At 43.0% G+C, this 23,515-nt stretch overlaps 1 long non-coding RNA gene across 2 annotated transcripts in view; it reads left to right on the forward strand.

The window, feature by feature from the left end:
• Positions 1 to 23,515, forward strand: part of LOC132401165 (uncharacterized) — a 64,847-nt gene that overhangs the window by 33,697 nt on the left and 7,635 nt on the right. For both annotated transcript variants that reach the window (XR_009514507.1, XR_009514506.1), the window contains 2 exons: positions 3,372 to 3,550; positions 23,220 to 23,470. This is a non-coding gene — a long non-coding RNA (uncharacterized LOC132401165). The remainder of the gene's footprint in view (positions 1 to 3,371; positions 3,551 to 23,219; positions 23,471 to 23,515) is intronic.

Below are 23,515 nucleotides of genomic sequence, written 5' to 3' on the forward strand. Positions count from 1 at the left end.
GCCCCCAGCACATCCTTGGGGCAAACGATGCATTTCACTGTATATTTTGATGTTTCGATGTACATGTGACTAATAAGGATAATCAATAAAGTCGACCTTAAAAAGGGCTTCAGCAAGGAATCAGAAAATATTAAAATTCAGACAGACCTAATGTCCGGGCAGCTACTATTTTTCAAGGGCTGTTCAAACCGTTCTCCTGCTTCAGGTCTTTACGTGTACTTTCTCTGGCCGGCCACGCAGAATCCAAAACCTTAACTTCTAAATTACATCTGACTTATGGGGCCCTCAGGAATAATCGGGCCTGCCTCGCTGCCTCCCTCACCCCACGCTTCCCTCGCCGTTGCGAAGTAGACCTGGTCCCCTGCTAGCCAGTAATCTCCATTTTGAGCCAACCCGAATTCAGCGAGCGGCACTGGGTTGCTAACTTGGCGGCTTCAGCTCGCTGGTTCTATTTAATTGAGGCTCGGGCCTTAAAACGGCTCTTGATCTCTTAGCTCACAGCGTGGGTGAGTGCCTGTCACGTACCATTGAGCACCCGTCTACAAGTTAGTCTCACCCTTGGTGTCTTTTATGGGTAAAGCTGCATAAATATCTGCGGCAAAATAATTTCAAAAAAGACAGCTAAAAATATTCTATTCTATTCTGCTTAGTTACTTATTTAACAATACAGTGCGGAATGAGCTCTTCCGGCCCAGTGAGCTGCATCTCCCAGCAGCCCACCTGTTTAATCCTAGCCTAATCACAGGAGAATTTACATTGACTAATTAACCTACTAACCAGTTCATCTTTGGACTGTGTGAGGAAAGCTGCTAAGCGGTACGTCTTTGGACTATCTTTGGGAGGAAACCAGAGCACCTGGAGGAAACCTGCACGCTCGCAGGGAGAACGCGGACGGCGCCAGAGTTGAACTCTGAACTCTGGAATGCCCTGAGTTGTAAGACCATCGCACCAACCACGATGTTATTGTGGCCCCTTATTATTCTTAAAAATGATGGCAAATAATGGCAGAGCTCTGAGCAATCTTACCCAAGTAGCTTTCTAACCTTCTTGGAGCAATTTAGATAAGTCATTGGAGAAATTAACAGAACTATTTCAAAAAATTAGTCAAAGGCTTGACTATGCTTCCATCACAGAGGGCTGGTAGAGTGGCAAGTCTCGGTAGCGTAGAGGTTAGCACGACATTTTGGAGAATTCCAGTGTCCTCTGTCAGAAGTTTACTCCCCACTGGATGTGGGGGTTTTCTTCAGTTTCCTCCCACAGTCCAAATATGTACTGTGAGGGTTAATTGGTCATTGGAAATTGCCCCGTGATCAGGTTAAGATTAGGTCGGGCGTTGCTGGGTGATGTGTTCCAAAGGGCTTTTCTGCGCTGTATCTCTAAATGAAATAAAATAAATTAATCGCTAATCAGAATCTAAAGGTAAGTGAACAAATCCTGCACTACATGTCCAGTGGAAGAATTGGGCCTGGTGAATATAGTCCCCGCAGTTGGGAACGTGCCAAATGTGTTGGATGGTGTGACAGGTGGTTAGAGTAGTAAAGGGAACTTCTGGCACATTGGCCTTTATAAATCAGAGCTCTGAGTAAAGGAGATGGGATGTTACGCTGAATAAAACACCGGTGACAGGCTTTGTGTGGAGTTCTGGTCACCTTCCCACCGGAAAGATATCACCAAGATTGAAAGAGTGCAGAGAAGGTTTACAAGGACGCTGCCAGGAGTTGAGGACCCGAGTTACTGGGAAAGGTTGAATAGGTTAGGACTTTATTCCCTGGAGCGTAGGCGAATGAGGGGAGATCTGATAGAGGTGTGCAAAATTATGAGGGTTATAGATAGGGTAAATGCAAGCAGGCTTTTTTCCCTGAGGTTGGGTAAGGCGACAACTTGAGGTCTTGGGTTAAGGGTGAAAAGTGAAAAATGAAATGTTTAAGGGGTGAGCTCACCCACTCTGAGGGTGGTGAGCATGTGGAACGAGCTGCCAGCACAAATGATGGGCGCAGGGTCAATTGAAGAGAAATTTGGATTGGTACATGGATGGGAAGGGTATGGAGGGCTACGTAAGGAGGCTTTTTCCACTGAGGTTCAGCTCCTGTGTCTTACGGTTAAGGGTGAAAGGCGAAATATTTAAGGGGAACATGAGGGGGAACTTCTTCACTCAGAGGGTGGTGAGGGTGCAGAACGAGCTGCCAGCACAAGTGATGGATTCAGGTTCGGTTTCAATATTTAATAGAAATTTCTAAAGGTACATGAATGGGTGGGGTATGGAGGGATATGGCCACAGAAAATCATGAAGGCATGTACTGAAGGGCTCGTGTTTGTCCTACAGTGCTCTATGACTCTAGGCCTCAGTGTCTCCTGTAAATAAAGGTTGGGGCTGGAATGGCAAATAGCTTTACTCTGTATTTACTCTGAATGCCCACAAGAAAATGAACCTCAGGCTTGTATATGGCGACATATATGCACTTTGATAATAAACTTACTTTGAACAGTGAACTTTGATATATGCAGTAATATATGAGGTATGTTCATTTCTGTCATGTAATGAGGCTGAAACAAGAATTCACTCCATTATATTTGGTAGACTGCAATGCTCTTTTTACTGGCCTTCCAAAGCAATCAATTGACTAACTACAACTCAAGTCAGAACGCCGCTGCAAAACATTTAATCAAAACCAGGATGGGGGAGCATATCACTCCCGTCCTAGCTACTCTGCTTTGCTTTCCCGAATCTTTTAGAACTGATTTTTAGTTTGTCCTACTTGTTTTTAAAGCACTGGGACCAGAGTACATGACAGAATGACTTTCAGTTTATAAACCTGCTCGAACTCTTCTGCTTGTCTCTGAAATTTGAACAGTCTGCCTCAAAAGGTAATTGGCGGGTCAGCTTTTTTGACCTGCGCTGCTAAACTGTGCAACTCAATACCTAAAACTATAAGGGTTCAGATTCAGCTGGCACTTCTAAATGCCATCTCAAGACCAATTTATCCTCGCTTTTAACTCTCGTATTACTGTCTTTTATTCTCATGTTTATTTTTATTTATAATTTTATGTTTATATTTGCACTTTATCCCATTGTAAAGCGCTTTGAATTACATCATCTGTATGGAAAATGATCCATAAATAAAGTTATTAAATGTTATAGTATATATAATAACTTTACTTTTAGAGTTATTTTATGTTACTTTATTATATATATAGTATATATATCTGTTATTTATATAGTTTTTAATGTATTGCACTGGTGCTGAAAAGCAACAAATTTCATGACATATGCCAATGATATTAAACCTGATTCTGATTGCCCCAGATTCGTTCCCCAGCCTCTCCGGCCTGATTCGTTTCTGTTCTTTCTCCTCGCCCTCCCTCCCTCCCAGTCTCCAGTCCACTAGATAGAGTCAGCTACTGCTGAGAAACTTCGGGGGATGAAGGAACGACATCCTGAAGAAACACCGAGCGGTAGGCAACAGCGGCACCTGTCTTGGAGACTGGGTACTGCAGGACGAACAGCAACGGGAAGGAGAAGAGCGCCAGAGGAATGTGGCAAAAGGGCGAGGTAGGCTGATTGATTGAGACAGGAGGAAGCATAACGATTATAGAGAGTAGCATGTCTGTCGAAATATTAATTGGTCTTGCATCTGTTTGGAAGTCTCATTCTGAAGGGCAGTTACTACTCCTCAGCTATCATGCACAGGGCATAACTTCACTTGTCCAATCACTGAAAGGTTTCCACAACCTACTGGCTCACTTCCACGGACTCTTCATCTCATGCTCCCGATATTCATTGCTTATTTATGTATTATTACTATTCCTTTCATTTTGATTTTGCACACTTTGTTATCTTCTGTACTCTGGTTGAACGCGCAAGTTGGGTGGCCTTGCATTGACTCTGTCATGGTCATTATTCTATAGATGGTGAATGGTGAAACATATATACTTTGATAACAGATTTACTTTGAACTTTGATTTGCCTTCGCAGTGTCCTCTGGGTGCCAAACAAAAATGGGAAGCAATAATACTCTCTACAGCGCGTAAGCTCTCAGTTTTATTTTTATTTGCTATTTGCATGCATTCAAAGGCAAGTGAGGGAATGGGCATGAAATGGTCCTGCGTTCACTGCCTGGAGGGCTCTGTGACCAGCCAGTGTGGAGAATTTCCTGAGGGGCCTCAGTGTTAACGATACGGCAGGGGAGGGGGGTAGGCAGGCAACAGTGGCCATGTGTTTGTCAACGATTAAACGGGTCACTGACCATGGAGGAACAGTGGTTGTGAAATCAAGCCGGTGTGTGATCTTGATGATGGGGATTTAGGTATCGTCAGGCATGGGGTCAGTTGGTGATTGGGGATTGCCTTTGACTGTGGCCTGGGCAATGATCACGTGGAGGGATCGTGTATAACTCTGTTCCTGCGATGATTACCTTGATGGCCATAATCTACGAAAGACACTGATAAGGGCAGGATCCATATCAGTATTGATGAGCAGGGGGATCTTAGGGTCCAAATTCCTACCACCCTGAGAGTGGCTATACAGGTGGATAGGGTGGTTAAGAAGGTGTTATACATGAAGTTATACTGCAGCTTTATAAAACTCTAGTTAAACCACGTCTGGAGTATTCTGTACAGATCAAGTCACCTCTTTATAAGAAGGCTGTTGAGGCCTGGGAGAGGGTGCCACAAAGGTGATGCCTGGATTAGAGGGCATGTATAGCGAGAGGTTGGGCAAACTTGTGTTGTTTTCTTCAGAGCGGTGAAGTTTGAGGGAAGATCGCATAGAGGTTGACAAAATTATGAGAGCCATAGATAGAGTAGACAGGGAGTTTCCTTTCCCCAGGGTTGAGATGCCCAGCACAAATGGCATGCATTTAAGGTGAGAGGGGGTAATTTAAAAGGAGATATGAGGGGCAAAGTTTTTTTGCACAGGGAGCGGTGGGTGTCTGGAATGCACTGCCTGGGGTGGCGGCGGAGGCAGATACATTAGAGACTTTACAGAGGTGTTTTTACAGGCGCATGAATGTGAGGAAAATGGAAGGATATGGACATTGTGTAGGCAGAAGAGATTAGTTTAGTTAGCTATTCGATTACTAATCTAATTGGTTTGGCACAGCATTGGGAGCTGGAGAGCCTGCACTTGTACTGGTTATGTTCCAAGTTCTCGCCTCTGTGTCCTGCCTTCTGTGTTTTAAGCTGCGGAATGGGGAATGGTGAGGTGGGAGACTGCTGACAACAACCTGTGAGAAGTGGCAATCTGGGATTGTCAATGTTACAGGGTTCAGCAGTTAACGGGGGTTGTGGTTAGAACATTGACTAGATAACTCTCTTATGGGGAGAGTTTTTAATTTTGGGGCAACACCTCTTCAAATTGTCATAGAGTCATAAAGCACTGCAGCACCGATCAGGACTGTCAACACATTTAGCCTGTGCCGAACCGTTAAATTACCTAGTCCAACTGAAACGTAGCTCTCTCATCCATGTATTTATGCAAACCCAATGTCTCAGGCATCTTTGAAATGTAGTTGCAGTTGTTGCAAACTTTACACCAGGACATTTGTCAAAAAACAGAGAGATTTCAATTTTACAACGGTATTGAAGATGGCAAATAAATGACCGATGAAGTGTAGCTGTCCCATTTCAACGTCAGGAGGTAGCAAATAAAGTGGGCCAATTGCTGGACTTGTGGAATGTTTCACTGGCTGAGAAGGCCCAATATTCACAACAGAACAGTACGTACTGCAGTTTATGTAGATGGAAAAACTACATGGAGCTCGTTGTTCCTGATGATACACCAGCTCTGTATTTCCAGAGCTGTCAGCAGGGGATTGCCTGGAGAAATTTTACAAACAACTGACTTTGGCAATTTACCGAATTCCTCTTCACTGAGGAAGTGGTTGGACTTCAGAAAGCTGTCCTCAGTATCAGGTTTAATATCACTGGCATAATATATGTTGCGAAATTTGTTGTTTTGCAGCTGCAGTACATTGCAATAAATAATTTTAAAACTATAAATTACAATAAAAAGTATATATTAAAAATAAATTAACTAAGAAGTGCAAAAAAGGTGCAAATGATAGGTAATGTTCATGGGTAATTTACCCAATCTGAAATCTGATGGTGGAGGGAATGAAGTTGTTTCTAAAACATTTAGTGTGTGCCTTCAGGCTCCTGTACCTTCTCCTTGATGGTAGCAATGAGAAGAGGGCATGCCTTGGGTGATGGAGTGATTGGGGCCAACTTTCTAAGCCATTACGTATTTCTCTATAAAGTATGGGTCAGGGGCTCTGTGGCAAGGACACAGAAATGATCTGATTGAATACGAGTGCAAGAGTATGGAACTAGATGCCTATTCTTGCTTCTGTTCTTTACGTTCATTTTGAATGGGAATGCCAGCCAGTCTTCGTTCCATGTCCCCTGAATTCCTTCCTGCAGATAACACAGTTCTCTGACACAATGTTAGGTGTGAGCTTTTAACTGAGTAGTTCAAAATTCAAAGTTAATTTATTATCAAAGTACATATATATCATCATATACCACCCTGAGATTCATTTTCTTGGGGGCATTCACACTAAATACAAAGAAACTCAACAAAAACAATGAAAAAACACACACGAGAGGCACAAGCAACCAACATACAAAAGACATTGAAGTGTGCAAATGCAAAAATTAAAAAAGCAAACAAACTAAAAAATAAATAAATAGATAAATAAATAGATAGATAGATAGATAGATAGATAGATAGATAGCTAGATAGATAAATAAATATCGAGAACATGAGATGAAGAGTCCTTGAAAGTGAGTCCATAGTGTTGGGCTGAGTGAAGATTACTGAAGTTTTCCCCTCTGGTTCAGGAGCTTGATGCTCCTGAAGAGAGGCAGACTGATCATCTATCAAATGTATCACACAGCAGTCCTCACTAATAAACACAAGAGATTCTACAGATGCTGGAAATCCAGAGCAATACACACAAAATGCTGGAGGAACTCAGCTGGTCGGGCAGCATCTGTGGAGAGGAATAAACAGAAAATGCTTCAGGCTAAGACTCCTCATCAATCCTCAGTCAACTCTCACTTAGAGTCTGTACACACAATAATTACAAGTCCAGGACAACTGCCCTGGGCCCTGTCTGTAGATATCAGTACTTGAGAGCATTCTCCAGCAGAGGACAGTGTGCAACACTCGGGTTGAAAAGTTTGACTGGTTTTACTCTTTCCTCGCCACTGTACTGAAGAATACCTTTTCCATTGGACAACAGTCAATGCAAATTCTGTCTTCAATCATTTGCTAACATTTCACAAAGTTTCTAACTGATTTCATTAACTTAATTTTTACATTAATTTCTTTTCCTTTTAATTTTTTAATTGTAACAGACGAGGCACAGCTACAACGCTGTTTATAAATTTGCTGACGATGCAACAGTCCTTGGCAGAACAGGAGAGAGGGCGTACAGGAGCGAGATACATCAGCTAGTTGAACGGTATCCCAGCAACAACTGTGCACTCAGCGTCAATAAGACCGAAGAGTTAATTGTGGACTTCAGAAAGGGTAAGACGAGGGAACACTTACCACTGCTCATGGAGGGATCAGCAGTGGAAAGGGTGAGCAATTTCAATTCCTGGCTGTCAACATCTCTGAGGATGTATCCTGGGCCCAACATATCGATACAGTTACAAAGAAGACACGGCACCAGCTATATTTCATTAGGAGTTTGAGGAGATTTGTTTGTCGCCAAAGGCACTCGCAAATATCTACATATATACCGCAGAGACTATGCTTCATCATCTGGTTTGGTGGGGTGGGGCACTGCACAAGGAGAAATAAGCTGCAGCAAGTTGTAAAGTCAATCAGCTCTATCATGGACACTAGCCTCCCCAGCATCCAGGACAACCTCAAAAAGACAGCATCAATTGTTGAGGACCCCGATCGCCCAGGACATGCCCTCTTCTTGTTGGTACAGGAGCCTGAAGACACACACTCAATGTATCAGGAACAGCTTCTTCCCCTCCGCCATCAGGTTTCTGAATGGACAATGAACACTACCTTACGACTTCCTTTTCTCCTTTTCTCTTTATGCACTACTTTCTTCATTTAACTAATTTAACTTTTATATATATGTATATACTTACTGCAGTTTACATCTTTATTATTATGTATTAAAATGTTACTGCTGCCACGTAACAACAAATTTCACCACATGTGCCAATGATATTAAGATCATAACATCATAAGAGGAGCAGAATTAGGCCATAGGCCCATCAAGTCTGCTCTGCCATTTTATCACGGCTGATCCAATTCTTCCTCTCAGCCCCAATCTCCTGCCTTCTCCCCATATCCCTTCATGCCCTGACCAATCAAGAATCTATCACCCTCTGCCTTAAATATACATAAAGACATGGCCTCAACAGCTGCTTGTGCCAAAGAATTCTATAGATTCACCACTCTGACTAAACAAATTCCTCCTCATCTCCATTCTAAAATGATGCCCCTCTATTCTGAGGCCATATCCTTTTGTCTCCAACCATAGAAAACATCCTCTCCACATCCACTCTATCAAGGCCTTTCACCATCTGATTAGTTTCAATGAGATCGCCCCTCATTCTTCTGAATTCTAGTGAACATAGGCCCAGAGCCATCAGACACTCTTCATATGACAAACCATTCAATCCTGGAATCATTTTCTTGAACCTCCTTTGAAGCCTCTCCAGCTTTAGCACATCCTTTCTAAGATAAAGGGCCCAGAACTACTCACAAATATCCAATGTGCTTTAAAAACTCTCATCATTACTCCTTGCTTTTATCTACTAGTCCTCTCAAAATAAATGCTAACTTTGTATTTGTTTTCCTCACCACAGACTCAACTTGCAAATTAACCTTTCGGAAATCCTGCACAAGGACTGCCAAGTCCCTTTTTGCCTCAGTTTTCTTGTATTTTCTCTCCACTTAGAAAATAGTTAACCTTTTATTTCTTCTACCAAAGTGCATGACCATACACTCTCCAACACCGTATTCCATCGGACAATTCTTTGCCCGTTCTCCTAATCTGTTTAACTCCTTCTGTAGCCTCTGTACTTCCTCAAAGCTACCTGCCCCTCTACCTATCTTCATATTGTCTGCAAACTTTGCAACAAAGCTAGCAATTCCATCATCCAAGCAGCACAAGTAAGTTGCTGGAGGAACTCAGTCGGCCAGGCAGCATCTATGGAAACGAGTAAACGGTCAACACTTTGGGTCGACACCCTTCACCAGGACTGGAGGAAAAAAGATGAGAAGTCAGCATAAGAAGGTGATGGGAGGGTAGGAAGAAATACAGGGTAGTAGGTAATAGGTGAACCTGGGGGGGGGGAGGGGTGATTTAAAGAGCTGGGAAATTGAACGGTGAAAGAGATAAAGGGCTGGAGAAAGGAGAATCTGATAGGAGAGGAAAAAAGAAAGGGAAAGGGAGGATCACTAGAGAGAGGTGACCGGCAGGTAAAGAGATAAGATGAGAGAGCGAAATGGGAATGGGGAATAGATAAGGAGAAGGCAGGGCCGTTACCAAAAGTTTGATCATCCAAATCCTTGACATATAACGTAAAAAAATTGGTCCCAACACTGACTCCTGTGGAAAACCACTAGTCACCAGCAGCCAACCAGAAAAGGTTCCCTTTATTCCCACTCTGCCTCCTGCCATTCAGCCAATGCTTTATCCATGCCAGCATCTTTCCTGTAATACCCTGTGCTCGTAGCTTGGTTAAGCAGCCTCATGAGTGGCACCTTGTCAAAGGTCTTCTGAAAATCCAAGTACACAGCATCCATCAATTCTCCTTTTTCTATCCTGCTTGTTATTCCTTCAAAGAATTCCAACAGGTGCATCAGGCAAGGTTTTCCCTTGCGGAAACCATTCTGGCTACAGCCTATTTTTTCATGTGCCTCCAAGTCCTCTGGGACCTCATCCTTAATAATCGACTGTAACATCTTCTCAACTACTGAGGTCAGACTAACTGGCCTGCAGTTTCCTTTCTTCTACCTCTCTCCTTTCTTGAAGAGTGGAGTGACATTTGCAATTTTCCAGTCTTCCGGAACCATTCCAGAATCTAGTGATTCTTGAAAGATCATTACTAATGCCTCCAAAATCTCTTCAGACACCTCTTTCAGAATGCTGGGGTGCACCCCATCTGGTTCTGGTGATCTATTCCCAACTTCAGACCTTTCAGTTTCCTAAGGCCTTTCTCTCCAGTTATGGTAATTTCACACAGTTCATGACCCCTGACATCTGCAACTTCCGCCATACTGCTTGAGTCTCCCACAGTGACGACTGATGCAGAGTACTTATTCAGTTCATCCACCATTTCCTTACCCTCCATTTCTACCTCTCCAGCGTCATTTTCCAGTGGTCCATTATCCACTCTCACCTCTCTTGTACACTTACGTATCTGAAGAAACTTTTGGTATCCTCTTTAATATTATTGGCTAGCTTACTCTCCAATCAATCTCTACCTTCTTAATTGTTTTTTTAGTTGTCTTCTTTTCATTTTTAAAAGCTTTCTAATCCTCTAAATTCCCACTAATTATTAGTCTATTAAATGCCCTCTCTTTACCTTTTCAAGTCAAGTCACTTTTATTGCCATTTCGACCATGTAGACCATTTCGACCATGCTATGTAGAGTACATAGTAAAAACGAGACAACTTTTTTCAGGACCATGGTGTTAGATGACACAGTACAAACACTAGACTGAACTACATAAAAGACAACAGTGAGGAAAAAAAAACTACACTAGACTGCAGACCTACCCAGGACTGCATAAAGTGCACAAAACAGTGCAGGCATTACAGTGAGTAATCAACAGGACAATAGGGCAGTAAGGTGTCAGTCCAGCTCTGGGTATTGAGGAGTCCGATAGCTTATATAGTCCTGACGAAGGGTCTCGGCCCAAAACGTTGACTGCTAATTTCAACGGATGCTGCCCAACCTGCTGAGTTCATCCAGCTTGCTTGTATGTCTTGATAGCTTATAAATTGGCTTTGACTTCCCTTAGCCATGGTACCCCCCCCACCCCCTCCCACCTTCCCGCCTGTACTTTCGATACAATGTGTATCCTGGGACATTAAGCCCACCGCTATAATCTTTCAACCATGAAATCAGTGATGCCTAGAACACCATACCTGCCAAACTGCGACTGCCCTGCAGGTTCACCTATTATATTCCATATACTGTGTGCATTCAAAAGTAACACCTTCTGTCCTATTCACCCTTTTTGATTTTGTCCACTTTTTACATTGCAACTCATGCTGTTGGCTGTAGTTTTGCCCTATCAACAGCCTCTCCTCACCACACATTGCCTCCGTTTGTAAACCAGCCACCTCATCTTCAGCACTGTCATCCACCTTTCCTACAATACTTGCATCGAAACATACGCAGCTCAGGACACTGGTCGCAACATGCCCGACCTTTTGGTTCCTGACTTCATCTGAATTCTTACCGATATCTGCCTCCGCAACCTCTCCACTAACTGTTCTGGAACTCTGGTTCCCAACGCCCTGCAACTTTAGTTTAAACCCCACTGTGCAGCAACAACAAACCTTCCTGCTAGGATATTAGATCCCCCTCCAGTTCAGGTGCAAACCGTACCACATTCCGTGGAAGAGAGCCCAATGATCCAAAAATCTTATGTCTTCCCTCCTACACCAACTCCTTAGTCACATACTAAACTGTATAATCTTCCTATTTCTGGCCTCACTAGAACATGGCACAAGTTGTACAAGGCATTGGTAAGGCCGAATTTGGAGTGTTGTGTACAGTTCTGGTCACCGAATTATAGGAAAGATGTCAACAAAATAGAGAGAGTACAGAGAAGATTTACTAGAATGCTACCTGGGTTTCAGCACCTAAGTTACAGGGAAAGGTTGAACAAGTTAGGTCTTTATTCTTTGGAGCGTAGAAGGTTGAGGGGGGACTTGATAGAGGTATTTAAAATTATGAGGGGGTAGATAGAGTTGACGTGGATAGGCTTTTTCCATTGAGAGTAAGGGAGATTCAAACAAGAGGACATGAGTTGAGAGTTAGGGGGCAAAAGTTTAAGGGTAATACCAGGGGGAATTTCTTTACTCAGAGAGTGGTAGCTGTGTGGAATGAGGTTCCAGTAGAAGTGGTAGAGGCAGGTTCAATATTGTCATTTAAAGTAAAATTGGATAGGTATATGGACAGGAAAGGAATGGAGGGTTATGGGCTGAGTGCGGGTCAGTGGGACTAGGTGAGGTTAAGCATTCGGCATGGACTAGAAGGGCTGAGATGGTCTGTTTCCATGCTGTAATTGTTATATGGTTATAAGTAGCAATCCTGAGATCACAACCCTGGAGGTGCTGCCTTTTAACTTAGCACCTAACTCCCTGAACTCCCTATGCAGAACTTTATCACTCATCCTACCCGTGTCATTGGTTCCCACATGGACCACGATTTCTGGCTGTTCAGCCTCCTACTTAATAATGCTGAGAACTTGATCTGAAATATCCCCGGCCCTGGCACCTGGGAGGCACTGTACCATCTGGGAATCTCCTTCTCATCCACAGACCCTCCAGTCTGTTTCTCTAACTAACAAATCCCCTATCACCACAGCGTGCGGGTTCTTCACCCTTCCCTTCTGAGTCACAGAGGTAGACTCAGTGCCAGAGACCAGACCATGTGACTTTCCTCTCCCACCTCTCCCACCCCCCTGACAGTATCCAAAGTGATATACCCATTGTAGAGGGGGATGGCCACAGGGGTATTCTGCATTGTCTCCTTAACCCCTTTCCCCTTCCTGACTGTCATCCAGTTTACCCATGTCCTGCACCATGACTGTAACTACCTCTGTATTTGTCCTATCTCTCACCCCCTCAGCCTCCCAAATAATCTGGAGTTCATCCAGTTCTAGCTGCAAGTCCGTAACGCAGATTGTGAGAAACTGCAACTGCATGCATTTATTGCAGTTGTAGTCGTCACGGACACTGGCGGGCTCCCTGCCTTCCCACATCCCGCAAGAACAGCATTCCACTATCCCGCCCGGCCCCTCTGCTATCCCAGCTGAGCAGATGCTGTATGAAGAAGGGACGGAATATGCAAACTTGAACTTCTCTTTTCATTTGCTTTCCCTGACTGATGCCTCTCTTCACTGAACCATCAACGCGCTGAAGCCTCAGGATCACCATTCTGACTCTGTCCGCTACGATGCTGGCCGCTTGGGTTGCTCTGCCTTCCTTTGTTTTGCTCTTGATTGATGTGGATAGCCAGAGGCCAACACGGGGGGGGGGGGCATAGTTTTAAGGTGCTTGGAAGTGGGTACAGAGGGGATATCAGGGGTAAGTTGATGGGTCTGTGGAGTGCAGTGCCAGCAACGGTGGTAGAGGCAGAATAAACAGGGTCTTTTAAGAGACTTAAAAATAGAGCTTAGAAAAATAGAGGGCTTTGCAGTGGAGTAACTCTAGTCAGTTTCTGGAGTAGGTTACATGGTTGGCACAACATTGTGGGCTGAAGGGCCTGTAATGTGCTGTAGGTTTCTAAGTTCAATGTTCTAATCAATCCCAAACCCTGATTGGTCACTGGTCAAAGCTCTTTTTCACTTTTGTACTCGGGCAGCAGACCTAATTGAAGACCTCTCTTCTCGAAACTTCTGATGTCCTGCTTCGGATTCTGAATGTAGCTATGAGAAGAGGGCATGTCCTGGGTGTCGGGGGTCCTGAAGATGGATGCCGCCTTTTTGAGGCACCTCTGGGGAGTCCAGAGCTCATGGTGGAGCTGGCTGAGTTTACAACTTCCTGCAGCTTTACTCCAATCCTGTGCAGTGGCCCCTCCACACCAGGCGGAGATGCAACCAGTCAGAATGCTCTCCACGGTAAGTCTGTAGAAATGTTCAAGTGCCTTTGATGACACACAAAGTCTCCTCAAACTCTCAGGGAAATATAATCGCTGTTGCACCTTCTTTGTAATTGCATCAGTGTATTGAGCCCAGGAGATGCTGACTTCCAGGAACTTGAAACTGCTCGCCCTTTCCAGTTCTGGTCCCTCAATGAGGAACTCATGTACCCGAAGACCACAATCAAGTCCTTGGTCTTATTGATGTTGAATGCTAGATTATTGCTACAACACCGCTCAACCAGCTGATCTATCCCACTCCTGTACGCCTTCTTGTCACCATCTGGAATCCTGGCCAATATGTTGTCGGTAAATTTATCTATGGAGCGCATTGCCACACTTGCCTGCACCGACATGGCATGCCCACAACGTCCGGCAGAAGGACTGAAGCAGCAACAGCAACAAGCTCCTTTCCTGTCAGGTTTTGTTTGGAAAAGTCGAGGCTGAGGGGAGACATAACCAAATGTATTGTATTAATAACGAGGTTGGATGGAAACTAGAGGAGAGACATTTCTCTTAGCAGGTCAATAAATTGAGGACTTTCATTAAAGGTAGTTGGTAGAAGACTAAGGGATGAGATAAGCAAAACCATTTCATACAGGGAGTTTGGAGTCCACTTAACACACTTGGAAAGCCACAACTTGCAAGACTAAGACCGTAAGTTGAGGAATTGGAACAAAGCAGGGTAGTTCTTTCTGTATAGCATGGAGGCAAAGGACTGAATAGTTTTACACTGTAGCATCATTTTTCACCCTGATATCGTCCGTCTTTCCTTATTGCTTAGTAATGCAACGGTGACGACATTATAGATTTGCTTTAAGGAAAGAGCACAGGAGCAAGATTTGACCACTCAGCCTATCAAGTCTGCTCTGCTGATCCATCAGGGCTGATTTATTATCCCTCCCAATCCCGTTTTCCTGCCTTCTCTCTGTACCATTTGATACCCTGGGCTAACCAAAAAACTATCACCCTCTGCTTTAAATATACTCAGTGACTTGGCTTCTACAGCCATTTATGGCAATGAATTCCACAGATTCATCACCCTCGGGCTAAAGAAATTCCTCCTCACTTCAGTTCCAACTGGATGTCTGTCTATTCTGATGTTGTGTCCTCTAGACCTAGACTCCCTATAATAAGAAACACCCTCTCCACATCTGCTCTATGTCGGCCTTTCAATATTTGATAGGTTTCAAAGTACAGGCTCAGAGTCATCAAATGCACCTTATAAACGTTAACCCTTTCATTCCTAGAATCGTTCTGTGGACCTCCTCTGGACCCTCTCCAATGCCAGCACATCTTTTCTTAGATAATTGATCCAAAACTGCACACGATACTCCAAGTGCTGTCTGACCTCAGCATTACATGCCTACTCTTAATGAAATGAATCCTAACATTATATTTACCTTCCTTACCACTGAGTCAGCCTCCAGGGAACCCTCCACAAATATTCTCAAGCCCCTCTGCACCTCTGATTTTTGAATTTTCTGCTCATTTAGAAAATAGTCCGTGCCTTTGTTCCTTCTACCAAAGTGCATGACCATACACATCCCTGCACTATATTGCATCTGCCACTTCTTTGCTCATTTTCCCGATCTGTCTAAGTGCTTCTGCAGATTCCTTACCTCCTCGACACCACCTGCCCCTTCACCTACCTTCGTATCATCCTCAAGCTTGGCCACAAAATCATCCAAATCATTGACATATAACATACAAAGAAGCGGTCACAACACCAAACCCCTGCAGCACTCCACTAGTCACCAACAGCCAACCAGAAAAGGCTCCCTTTACTCCGACTCATTTCCTCCTGCCAATCAGACAATGCTCTAACCAAATCAATATAATTTAAAAAATGTCTGTGACAACCTTGGACCTGGCATTTTATTGTCGTTTATAATCAGATTGTCAGACTTTGCTTAGTTAAAAGTATAGCTAGCTAGTGTCTATTCTTAAGTTAATAACCTGTTACTGAGTTCTTCATAGTAAATAATCTCATAAAATATAAAGCAGAGTCATGATTTAATAGACATTTTAAATAGAGGAAATATGATCAAATGGCATAGCGCAATGCTTTACAGCGTTGCCACCATCTGTAAGGAGTTTGTACGTTCTCCCTGTGACCGTGTGGGTTTCTCTGGGTGTTTTTCTATGTTTCTATACTCTGGTTTCCTATCTCATTCTACCTTTTGATTCCTGACTTTGTCTGAGGCCCCCACAGTCCTCACTGATCTGATTTGAAAAAATGATGCATTTCACTGCATGTTTTGATGCGTATGTGACAAATAAAGCTAATCTCTCTCTCTCTCTCTCAATCTCTCTCCTTCTCTCTCTCTCTACCCCCCCTCTCTCTCTTAAATCAAGACCAGCTTTTGATTCCTCACAGCCAGTGATACTAGGAGGCTCACTACAAGGGCACTGCTACTTTAAACCAGTTAATACCAATCTACCCAAGCAATTAGCCAGCCACACTCCCAGCCACACCACGTCCAACAGAGAAAGCCTGGGCACAGAAAACAGCCATTGTTGCTCAGAGTGACGGTGCCTCATGTTAACAGGGAAGGTAAACGGTAAAGCCGATTTAAACCATTGATCACTGCAGTGAAACAAACTTTTCAATGGATATGTCAGCCGGGCTGTCAGCAATCCAGATGTGTTGTCTGTATGCTGCCTCTGACCAGCATTCATCCACGCCCAGCACAGCTGGCCCATGTAAATGTGCCATATTGCATCCCATCTGCTGCTTGGGAGTGCGTTGCCATATCTCCCTTTGACAGTGAAACATTTTATTGAACGCTATAAATATTGAAATTCACGGACGTGATGTAGCAGATTTTTAATCTTACTCAGAGAGGCCTCTGGGACCCAACCTTTGGCAATAGACTGCATGCTTTAATCCTCAGTCCATAATGTTACATTTCTTACTGGATTCAGAACGAGGTTTTTTTTTGGAGAGAAATGTCATGACTCTCTTGGAGAGCATGTGTCCTGGGGGAATAAATGAAGCTGAGATATTGCTATACTTAGAGATGTCTTTAGTGCATTGTGGTCTGAACTTTGTTATATTTTTCCCGTATCCCAGAGCTATGTTTAACCATATGCTAGTCTTTTCGAATAGATTGGGTGTAGCATTAATAAACTCCTATCACGTTCAGTCAAAGACAAAATGGTGGGGGAGGAGATATCCTTTCCAGAACCTACTGTAATCAAGTTTATAGAATACACCATTGTGAATTCTGCTTTCGAAATAACATTTTAAAGTACTGTCAGAGAAAGGAAACTGGCGTTAAAATGTTTTAATAGGAATAATTATAACATCACATCGAGAAGCTAAGTCATCGTTTAAAGAGTTCCCTAGGTTCCCAATCAGCACTGTTATGTAAGCCAGCAGGTTTCTAAACGCAATACACTGATATCATTTGTACCAGATTACCTTCCTCCAAACTCTGACAGATGCTAAGTCCAGCTGGTGGAAAAAGTTTATGACTGAGCTGGATCTGGGTACTTGCATGCTCCACAATGTTGGCCACTGTTGCCTGTTTTAATGAGTCACGAATTGCCTGTTTATCTCCTGCTCCCTGCTGCTTTGGCATTTTCTCTTCCAGAACAATCCTAAAAACACATGCTGCTACAGACGCCACAGCAATGTGCGTGGATGTTTTGCTGCCAAAATGGGAAAAAAAAGAGATTATTTTCTTTCTATTAAGAGATCGAACTGAACATCCCACTTTATTACCTCAGTACTGTCTTATTGAATGTGACATTAAAGGAAAAGTTGTCTCTATTTTAACTGCCAAACAAATGCAAAAAGTAGCCCTTTAATTGTTGTGTATTACTATTCATGTTCAGTCTCGGGTGAAACTGCACAAAACACTTCAGTTAAATGATGTTTCATTATGATAACACATGGCTTCTGTAGAGTCAAGCATTGTACAGTAGTTAATATGCAAATATATCGCAATGGTGGCAGGTGGTCAGAGAACATCTTTTGGAATAGACTATTTTATAACTTTAAATTACACTAGATCTCATCAGATTCCAAAAAAAAACAGCATGAAAATGAACAAATGCAGAACTCACTGCCTAGAAACTCTCTGACAGATCTCGAAGCAGCAGAAAATTTATGGCCGTTCTTAAATACATCTTAAATATTTCTTCCCTCAGGCAGTTAATCTGATCAACCACTCTGGTTATCCACCTCATCCCTCTCTATTTATTAGTCCCATCACTTCACTGTACTATAAACACTTTAAACCACTTTTTATAATGTTGTTTACATTGTAAAAGCATATTGCTATTTATGTATTTTTGCACATTTTATGCACATCCATATTTTAATCTCTAATTTTATTTTAATATAATTCTTTATTCTTTACAATTGTTGTAGATTGTTTTTTGTTGTATGTCATGCTAACATACCAATAGAAATTCCTAATGCACGTAAATGTGCATGCCATATGGAGTTCGTCCTTGATCCTTGAAAACTTGCTCAAAGTCCTCCAGTGCCCTGTTAGATAGCTGGGCAGCTACCACCACCACAACCCCCACCAGTTAATAATGGCAGTCATCCATGCATCCATTCATCCATTCTAATACTTCAAGGATTTATTTCAACCACATTTCACTTTTTTTTCCAAGATTTTCATTATGGAACATGGAGCCTTTGAAGTGGTTTGTCTCTGACTGGAAAATTTTTCTTCTGTTTTTAAAAACGCTCAACGTTCTGGGACTTAATTGATTTCTGTAATTTTTGGTAGAAGCAGAAGCCATTTTCAGTGATCAGTTCTAAAACAACAACTGCATTTCTACCACAGTTCTAACAGAGCACAATGTTCCAAGGTATTTTGTGAGAATAGTTACTTGGCAGAATTTATCATGGCAGTTGGAGATATGACCAATAGAAGGATTGAAGAAGCATCAAAGGTTATGGGGGAACGCAGGACAATAGAACTGAGAGGGATACTAAATCAGCCATGATAGAATGCGGCAGAATACTCGATTGGCTGAAGGGCCTGATTCTGCTCCAATGCCATGGCCTTATGGCTTCTTGGAGCATTTTAAAGGAGAATTAGAGCTGTTGAGGATGAGTATCTAGATCTTAGGTCTTAAGCATGGCTAGCAGTGAAGAAGGGAAGGAAAGTGGCTGAGTGTGGAGATTTGACAGTGCTGTCAGGATGAAGGAGGTTACATTGACACAGTGGGTTGAGACTGCAGAGACATATGAATGCAAAGTGTGAATTCTGAGAATGTTTTAGCCTTTTTCTTTTGTTTTAATTTCTAACGGACTGACAATCAACAGAGACTAAATTGGAATGGCTGCTTCTCAAGCATAGTACCTAATAATTAAAGAGCTTCATTTATTGACTTAGTTATCTTCATTTGACCTCATTCAGATGGTCTTGAGTAGAAAGATCAACTTTGAACAGAGTCATATGCCAGAAGACATTCAGCCACCTGAATTATCTCAGAGTGGTCTAGGAGTTAAAGAAGCATAACTAAAAAATTGGATTTTACCCATTATTGATGATCTTAATATATGCTGAAGAAACCAAATTCAGAGAGTCATAGGGTCATAGAACACTACAGCACAGAAGCAGGCCATTTGGCACACCTAGTCCAAGTCAAACCATTAATCTGTCTAGTCCCATTGACCTGCATCCAGATCATAGCCTCTCACCCATGTACCTATCTAAATTTATCTTAAATGTTGAAATTGAGCCCACATGCACCATTTGCACTGGCAGCTCATTCCACGCTCTAACCACCTTTTGAGTGAAAAAGTTCCCCATCTTCCCTTTAAACATTTCTCCTTTCATTCTTAACCTATGTAACCCTCAGGATCTGTTGGTTGTGTAAGCCTAGGGGAGACAATCTCTGGCCCCTCTAAACGTGAGAGATTGAGATACAAAACCTCCTGTTCGTGTGGATGCTGCGTGGTGTGTCACCCTGTTACAAATCAGTACCACAAAATAACAGACAGTGCACCATATGCACTTAAGTGATTTAGCTTTGTAATTCTGAATTTGACTAAAGGGTTAGTAAAGTAAAACATTTGAATAAAACAGTCTAATCTGCACGTTGGAGCTCACGATTTCCCTTCCACTGGTCCTCCATCAACTTCCCTGGGCTACGTTGACTCCCAGCCCCCTCCACTTCCACTCCTTTCTGCTGTCTACAACCTCTCCTTTCTGGCATCTTCTTCATCTTCATCTTCCACCGAACAAAAGACCCAGATCAGCTCGGTCACAAGCACACAACTTGAAAAAAACACTGCCTTCATTGGACAGCACGCATTCCAAAGCCCCCGTTATCTCTAGTCATAGTCCAAACACTGCTTCTACAGAAAAACCATTACATCAGCAGTGAAACCTTTCCCGGGGCGTTACATCTATGACCTCTAGTTCTAGTCTCATCCAATCTCAATGGATGAAGCCTGCATGCATTTATCCTATCTACACCCCTTCTAATTTTGTATACCACTATCAATTCTCTTCTCAAGCTTCTATGATCCAGGGAATAAAGTTGTAACCTATTCAGACCTTCCTTTTTACTCAGATCCTCAAGTCCCAGCAATAGCCTTGTAAATTTTCTTTCTAAACACAAGAGATTCTGCAGACACTCTTTTAAACTTATTAACCATATAACCATATAACAATTACAGCACAGAAACAGGCTATTTCGGCCCTTCTAGTCCGTGCTGAACGCTTACTCTCACGTAATCCCACTGACCCGCACTCAACCCATAACCCTCCATTCCTTTCCTGTCCATATACCTATCCAATTTTACTTTAAATGACAATATCGAACCTGCCTCTACCACTTCTACTAGAATCTTGTTCTACACAGCTACCACTCTCTGAGTAAAGAAATTCCCCCTCGTGTTACCCCTAAACTTTTGCCCCCTAACTCTCAACTCATATCCTCTTGTTTGAATCTCCCCTACTCTCAATGGATAAAGCCTATCTACATCAACTCTATCTATCCCCCTCATTATTTTAAATACCTCTATCAAGTCCTCCCTCAACCTTCTACGCTCCAAAGAATAAAGACCTAACTTATTCAACCTTTCTCTGTAACTTAAGTGCTGAAACCCAGGTAACATTCTGGTGAATCTCCTCTGTACATTCTAGTAAATCTCTCTATTTTATTGACATCTTTCCTACAATTTGGTGACTGGAACTGTACACAATACTCTAAATTTGGCCTTACCAATGCCTTGTACAATTTTAACATTACATCCCAACTCTTATACTCAATGCTCTGATTTATAAAGGCCAGCATACCAAAAGCTTTCTTCACCACCCTATCCACATGAGATTCCACCTTCAGGGAACTACGCACCATTATTCCTAGATCACTCTGTTCTACTGCATTCCTCAATGCCCTACCATTTACCATGTATGTCCTATTTTGATTATTCCTACCAAAATGTAGAACCTCACACCTATCAGCATTAAACTCCATCTGCCATCTTTCAGCCCACTCTTCTAACTGGCCTAAATCTCTCTGCAAGCTTTGAAAACCTATTTCATTATCCACACCACCACCTATCTTAGTATCATCCGCATACTTACTAATCCAATTTACCACCCCATCATCCATATCATTAATGTATATGACAAACAACATTGGACCCAGTACAGATCCTTGAGGCACAGCACTAGTCACCAGCCTCCAACCTGACAAACAGTTATCCACGACTACTCTCTGACATCTCCCATCCAGCCACTGTTGAATCCATTTTACTACTTCAATATTAACACCTAAAGATTGAACCTTCCTAACTAACCTTCCATGTGGAACCTTATCAAAGGCCTTACTGAAGTCCATATAGACAACATCCACTGCTTTACCCTCGTCAACTTTGCTAGTAACCTCTTCGAAAAATTCAATAAGATTTGTTAAGCATGACCTTCCACGCACAAATCCATGTTGACTGTTCCTAATCAGTTGTATGTTTACATGTTTACATCATTTACATGTTTCCTGTAGGTGTGTGACCAAAACTGCACATAATACTTCAAATCAGGTCCCACCAATGCCTTATTCAGCTTGAACATAACATCTCACCTTTCATAAACAATATACATGTAGGTTTTCTATGATTTAGGGTTCAACCAAACCGGAAAGCTGGGATGTTCCGATTAATAGGACCCAGATTCAAGCGTGTTAATACTGTTGGCAAAAAGTAAAGATTGTACACTGCGTCCAACTATAAACAAAGTATATCTACTAATTTCAGTTTTATCAAACAGTTATTCAGAGAAAGAAACGAAAGAGAAGAAAACCATAAAAGGGCCCTGACTCTCGGAGACGTGAGGCGAGATGTAGGCTTTTATTGGCTGGAAGAAAGCACAAGCAGCAAGTGACCACCACACAACATCCTGGAGACTGAGGAAGGGGCTGTGCCTCCAATCGCCTTTATACCGGGGTCCGTGGGAGGAGCCACAGGAGCAGTCAGCGGGGGGGAGGGGGGGGGGTGGCCAGACAGGTATATGTAGTTCACCACAGGCCTGTTACAGTTAAGCCAGTTTAAATATGCACAAGTCATTGGAGCTCGCGTCATCCAAATGCTGGGTAGAACTGCTATGCCTGGCACTGAATTCTCATCACCAATCACCGTTAGAGCTTCCCATCTTGCATTCTACCAGCAGGGCACTCTGCTTTTACAGAAAGCTACCAAAGGAAATAATCCACAGCATTAGCAGTAGATACCTTAACCAGGGCACTACATTTGTGCTCTACCCCTCCGCCCCCCATCAAAAGTAGTCGTGCCCTCATGACTTTGAAACTTACCAAACCTTTATTAATAACTCAGTATTCAAATGAACTTTATGATTTCAGGACCCCCAATTCATTTGTAAATGGCAGTAACATATCTCTGTTTCCCTGGTGTGTCATATGCTAGCCTACCTGGGGCTGTCCTGACTCTCTGAGACCTTCTTACCTCATCTTCAGCTTCTTCAGTCTCAAGCACTCCTTGTGACCTTTCCTGCAGACTTGGGGATGCATCCCCCCGTCACCTGACTGAGCTCAGCTTCATCCCCAATTACACTGGAGCCCGGCTTCCCTTCACTGTCTAGCATCACATCTGCTAGTTCCACCCCCTCACCACCACTACATCTGTGTCAGGGTCAGGAGATTCAGGAAGCTTTTCATCCCCTATTGGGGAGTTTGCATAAGGTGATACACACCACACTCCTGTTTCATCATCCTCTGAGTCTGTAGTTTCAGTGATTCAGTGGTTGGGTCCTTTTCAGGTCTTTCCACAGATTGCCTTTATGTTCTCCTCCTTCTGTGCAGGGTTCTCCTACTAGGTGTAGGTTCCATGCCTGGCTCTGGGTTAACACATACCTTTTATCCTTCCCTAGGGTAAAAGGTGATTCCAATGGAGAATTTTGACAGGGCCATTCCCATCTCCTGGCTTCACCCGGATAACTGGCACATAAGGCGTAGATACCCAGCTCTCAACCAACTTATGTTTCCTTGGTAGCCTTTTGCTGTTCTTTCTTCTGTCAGACACGTACCTAAGATAAATCTTCTGTGGCAAGTCTTCACTGCTGGCTCCAAACCAGAGATCTACGGGCAATCTCGCTTCACACCTGAACTTTCAAATAATATGGTGAGTGTCTGGTAGCTGCATTCTGTGTACAGTTGTAGCAGAGGA

The sequence above is a fragment of the Hypanus sabinus genome, chromosome 10 (assembly GCF_030144855.1).
Source record: "Hypanus sabinus isolate sHypSab1 chromosome 10, sHypSab1.hap1, whole genome shotgun sequence".
Classification (NCBI taxonomy): Eukaryota; Metazoa; Chordata; class Chondrichthyes; order Myliobatiformes; family Dasyatidae; genus Hypanus; species Hypanus sabinus.